This window comes from Diabrotica virgifera, chromosome 2, assembly GCF_917563875.1.
Source record: "Diabrotica virgifera virgifera chromosome 2, PGI_DIABVI_V3a".
Classification (NCBI taxonomy): Eukaryota; Metazoa; Arthropoda; class Insecta; order Coleoptera; family Chrysomelidae; genus Diabrotica; species Diabrotica virgifera.
Window position 1 is genome coordinate 140,323,930 of NC_065444.1, and position 6,000 is coordinate 140,329,929.

The following is a 6,000-nucleotide window of genomic DNA, read 5'->3' on the forward strand; positions in this document are numbered from 1 at the left end:
CTACAACAATTTTCATAGTCTTCACAATGGTAAGAGGTATGTGCTGTAAAAATTTCAGAAAAAAAAATATTAAAATGGAACAGAGTTGTAGCGAGTTAAACCGTGAGTTCATTTTTTTTTTCATTTTTAGGTTAAAATTCCGATTTTGACAAATTTGATTTTTTAATAAAAAATTAAGTAATCGTGTGGGGAAAAAATAAATATGCCATTTTAATTTCCTATTTGTCTTATTTTCAAATTCATATTAGAGTTTTCAAAAAGCGTATACACAGTGTGAAATTTTTTCTAAGACCAAAACGAACAAATTTTTTAAATCCGGACCTGATTTTTCTCTAGTTTGAATAAATCAGTTGATTGGATGGTAACATAAATTACTTATTTGTGCAAAAAAAATAATTTTTGTAATAAAAGTTATTTTTTTTTAATCTATGGTTCACTTTACCGAACTTTTAATTCATAGTGAAATTTGATTTTTTATAAAAAATTAAGTAATCGTGTGCGGAAAAAAATAAATATGCCATTTTAATTGCCTATTTGTCTAATTTGTAAAATTCATATTAGAGTTTTCAAAAAGCATATACAGGGTGAAATTTTTTCTAAGACCCAAACGAACTAATTTTTTTAAAGCCGGACCTGATTTTTTTCTAGTTTGAATAAATTAGTTGATTAGGTGGTAATAGTGTAACGATTGGCGAAAATAAGAGACACATCGATCTGACCGTTCAAAAATTATGACAAATACAAATTTCTGTCAAAATGCGAAACTCGCCCTGTATATTATTAAACAATGGGAACAGACACTTTTTAATGGTCATTTGTTATTCCCCATAGGAGCCTATATACGAGGTAGGAGTATGTACAGTTCCTCATGACTCACCCTGTATATATAATAAGTAAAAACTATTTTTATAGCTAGGAATTACTTTATTGAACAGTCTTAAACCTGTTCATAAATTTTGTTACTATATTTTTTAACTCCGATTTTAACAATAATAACTTTTTAGTTTAGATTTAGGTCAAAGTGTGTAATGTCATGTTTTATGTATTTTTGAACCCTAACACATTTGTAGGTAGCAAATAATATTTGTTATTCTTATCTTATTTTAATTATATTCATTTAAGTTTTGATTTAACAAATAAACCTATCAATCAAAAAACTGTTGTTTAGTTGTGTACACCCAAAAACTAGCTTGACGTAATACAGATGAATATGAAGTAAATACATGTCATAAAGACGTCTTTCTATGGTCAAAATTTCATCCTAAAGACGTCATTTATATGTCTTACGTCACAAAATTACCACAATAAAACGTTGTCACTAATTGCTTAATTTAATGTCATTCAAGTTAGATGTGATGTATTGATGGCAAATTGGTCATTAAACCTGACATCATATTTTGGTCATGTTTATGTCGCCTATCAATTAAGACTAAAAAAACAAGTCACTTCACTCTGTTGAAAACATTAACATCAAAATTGTTAGTCTTTGTTCTGCTCATACTTAACATAATCGTCCTATTTGAAGTCCATATACTGTGTAATAAAACTTAAAGCCACTTTGTAGGCGTTTTTGACATTATCATAATTGTCTTTAATAGTAAAATGTATGTGTAACGCAATAGATGTAAAATTATTGTCTTCTTATGGAGTAAATGACTTAAATGTGTTAAATAATTAAAACAAAAAATTATTTTAATTGCTTTGGCTTTCAATATAAACCAGAATAATACCACCATTAATTTTTAAGTATATTATGTAAGAAAATAGAATTTACCTAATAACTCACCTCGCCCCCAGGTAAAGTAAAGGTGCTACGTCACTGAAATGTTTTTTCATTTTTATTTATTTTGTTGCTTTAGCCAGCAGATACATGATGGAAATTATTCATACAATACATATTAATACTATTAAAACTAATACATATTAATATTCTAAATAATTATATAATTATTTACTACTAAAATGAAGAAAAGTGTCTATCTATACTACATTAATTGAGACACCATTTTCACTTTTCTTTTCGCAGGATCCTTGGGATTTTAAAGCTGTGTCTATCTTGTTTTGTACAATAATTATTGTTTGAGAGTGGCATACATACATAATGAGATGCTTCATGTTTTTGTACTCCTGCGACTGCAGTACTGAATATTATTTTGTTTCTCTTCCTGTGCCATCCACACAGTAAAATCTACAAAAACAACAGATTATTACATGGGAAGTTACACCAGTCTATATTCCTTAGTTATAGGAGGAATTCCTCGTATACTGTGGTTATACTACTTATAGCTTACTTTTATCTAGTATCTACCTACATAAAACTACCTTTGATATCAACATCAACCTTAATACTTAAAAAATAAATAATAATGTGGAAGTTATTCCATACCTACCTAAAGAGTTTTTGAATTGAAATTTTACCAACTGGGTAGGTTGCCCATGTTTTTCCTGCAAATGAAATCATAAATCCCTATTGCCATTAATTTGCACTGTAAACAAGTATATCTTTTTGAGCTTAATTTTTGTAAGACTAACATAATTAAGCGTTTTAAATTATAACACAGTACATACAATACTTGTTTCAATTTATTTACATATTTGTAAATAAATAATCACAAAAGTAAGGTTAAGATTCGGATGTCAAATTTTAAACCAATTCGCATTAGAAATTTTAAAATTCCCGCTAAAAGAAAAGATGTAAATCTGGCAACAGCGCGGTTGTCCCCCAGCTGGGTGCGTTCGGACGACCATAGCGGCTGACTGTCAGCAGAAATCGGCTGAGTGGTTGGATCCAGCCGTGATAGGGAAAGCTTAGTAAATCTCTCAGCGGCTGACTTCTAGCGGTGACGTCTGACAGCTACTGCTGGCTCAGCTGTCCAGCCGCTGTGGTCGTCCGAACGCACCCATTAAATGTCCAGCAAACGACGGCAATGTTGCCAGATTCCTTTTAGCGGGAATTTTAAAATTTTATGGCAGTTTGGTTTTAAATTTGACAGTTCTGTTTTCTCAAGTCAAAAATCTTAACTCAATAAAGGAAGAAGAAGAAAAATCTTAACCTTACTTTTACAAGTGATTAAGATTATTTTATTTACATGTAAATTGAAACAATAAATATTGTGCTTTGTCATAATTTAAAACTCATTATGTTGAAGTCTTTTCCAGTTGATAAAATTGCAATTCAAAAACTTTTAGGTAGGTACGTGTAACTTCCACATTATTATTTATTTTTTAAGTATTAAGGTTGATGTTGATATCAAAAATTTAGATTTCAAAGATAGTTTTATGTAGGTAGATACTAATAGAGTAATCTAAATACTAATAAACTAGATAATAGATTAGATACAAAGTAAGCTGTAAGTAGTATAACTGCCCATGTAATCACCTGTTATGTTGTTTTTTTTAGATTTGTACTGTATGGATGGCACAGGAAGAGAACAGAGAACAAGAGTACAAGAACATGAAACATCTTATTATGAATGTATATGTATGTGATCTTCAAAAAATTATTTTTCAAAACAAGATAGAGAATGAGCTTTAAAATCCCAAGGATCCTGCAAAATGTCTATTTGGTGTACTAGTCGAATAATAGTATCTAAAAATAATGAAACTGTTTTAAAACACATTATGGGCATGAGGATGATATAGAGCACTTACATAAATACCAAAATCAGATAAATATCTCTTCAAAGTTTATTTTGAGACTTTCTTCAAAAATGTAAGTAAAATATTTGCATATCGACGGCGGAAAGGCAAAACTTCGTAACTGAAAATTTTTTATAACTTGAGTTACTTCAGTTTTCGCTTTAGAATAAGTTTATTGGCAGCTATTAAACAGCGATTACAGCTGGGAAAGTTTCCGGAAGGCTTCCAAAAGGCTTTCCCAGCTCTAAAAGCTGTTTAATAGGTGCTGATACACTTATTCTAAAGCGAAAACCGAAGTAACTCATTTTATACAATTTTTTCAGTTATGAGGTCCTGCCTTTCCGCCGTCGATATACACAATATAATTTAAAACAAGAATGTTACCACTAAACCACTTTTTAAATATTAAGGCAGGTTGACATTACTAGTGAATAACGAATGTGGCTCACGCTTACGTATTTTGCCCCTGCTATTGTTAGATATTTTATTATCTATTTTCAAACTCGAGCAGTACATTTGTATCTATGCATTGCATAAATACAAATGTACTGCTTGGGTTTGAAAATAGATAATAAAATATCTAACAATAGCACGGGCAAAATATGTAAGCGTGAGCCATTGCATAAATACAAATGTACTGCTTGGGTTTGAAAATAGATAATAAAATATCTAACAATAGCACGGGCAAAATACGTAAGCGTGAGCCACGTTCGTTATTCACTAGTAATGTCAACCCGCCTATACTCATGAATATTTACTACAGTTTACAATTTCAAACTAGTGTGTTTGATTCTCCTATACCTATATTTTACTTTTTTAGTAAACTTCAGACTGTCCAGGATAGCATAATAGCATAGGAGGCAAATTAAAAAGAATTAATTTACTTACAAGAAGAGATATCACAAACATTAAACTCTCTTATGGCATTGATTTGAAAGATGGGTATATGTACAATGATGATGCAACCAGTGTTTATTTTTGGGTTGAATGCTTACAGATTATTTATTTTTTCCAATATTATTTTACAAACAACAGGGCATACTAATGGATATTCATTCTGAATTTAACATTTATGATTTTTGTCTTATTTTCCTTAATACTGTGCCAAAAGGAAATGTTAATTAAGTTTGGCAAATCCTTTATCGCAATCGATGGAACTCATGGGCTCAATTCCTATGACTTTGAACTTATGACAGTATTAGTAAAAGATGAATTTGGGAATGGATTTTGTACTGCTTTCTTATTTTCAAATAGAAAAGATACCTACTTTAATTTACCAATTTTTTTAAATACATGTCTGTGTTGGTATTATATGTATAGTCAAATGTTTTCATATGACACCTTTTACAATGTCTCGTCAAATGTAATGGGTATTGCTCCTAATAGACTGTTAAGTGCCTGGCACATAGATAGAGCATGGTAAGTAAATCTTAATAAAATATCTGATTCTGAAAAAAATCCTATTATATATACAAGATGTATTAATGATGGTTTAGAGAGTATTAATAGCTTTTTGGGTAGACTTCTAAGTGATGCAGATACATACAATTTTAGTAAGTATTTCCAGTAGAACTACTGCAATAACATCCAACAATGGGCCTATTGTTATAGGAAGGGGTTGTGGAATTAATACCAATATGACCATTCAAAATTTTCATAAAATTTTGGATAAAAGGGTATCCATTAGTTGTTATCAGTTAAGTTTAAAACTTGGCACTCGTGGAGAGCTATACTCTATACCATAATATATAATAGGTATATCTCATAATATTACATCTCATATTGTTCACTCCAGAAGTAATGAGTGAGCAATATGAGATATAACATAATATAGTATAAGTCTCTGTGCATGACCAGATTAACATGTTTGGTACCCATCTCGAACAAGCTCTACTTGGCTGGTACCACATACTTAAATCATTTATTTAGTTACACAGTACTACTCACATAACTTATGTGTCGTCAGTACCTTCCGTAAAACCTTCGTAATGCTACCCATACTTCATGGCCACTGAATGTGTTAAAGCTTGTTAATGTAGGAGAGTTATACTAAAATATATATCTTATATTATATTGCCTTAAATAGAAAAAATATCTTATTTAAATTGTATCCATGTAAGTTTTGATTTAATGAAATAAACCTTTTAATCAAAAAAGTGTTGTTTACTTGTGTACACCCAGCAATATCCTGATCATAGATAAATAATATAGTATTACCGGATCCTGATATGCAGACGCCAATAGGGCTTTTCATCGATTGTCATTTGTTTCGAGCTTCTGTCATGAGTCACATAATATTAATGTATCTACGTCATATGTCTTTGGTTTGTATCATTGGTATATACCAATAACGTACGACGT

General features: G+C 30.3%; 2 long non-coding RNA genes across 3 annotated transcripts; one reads left to right on the plus strand and one right to left on the minus strand.

Annotated features, from left to right (window-relative positions):
- Positions 1-1,816: 1,816 nt before the first annotated feature.
- Positions 1,817-2,748, minus strand: LOC126880246 (uncharacterized). The gene is made up of 2 exons (XR_007696519.1): positions 2,391-2,748; positions 1,817-2,188 (listed from the first exon to the last, which is right to left on the minus strand). It is a non-coding gene; the product is annotated as an uncharacterized LOC126880246 (long non-coding RNA).
- A 293-nt stretch (positions 2,749-3,041) lies between these two features.
- LOC126880243 (uncharacterized) lies at positions 3,042-4,915 on the plus strand. 2 transcript variants are annotated; one of them, XR_007696515.1, is made up of 3 exons: positions 3,042-3,189; positions 3,401-3,712; positions 4,460-4,915. It is a non-coding gene; the product is annotated as an uncharacterized LOC126880243 (long non-coding RNA). The 2 variants fall into 2 exon arrangements; XR_007696516.1 differs by having other exon boundaries at positions 3,059-3,193.
- Positions 4,916-6,000: the final 1,085 nt, after the last annotated feature.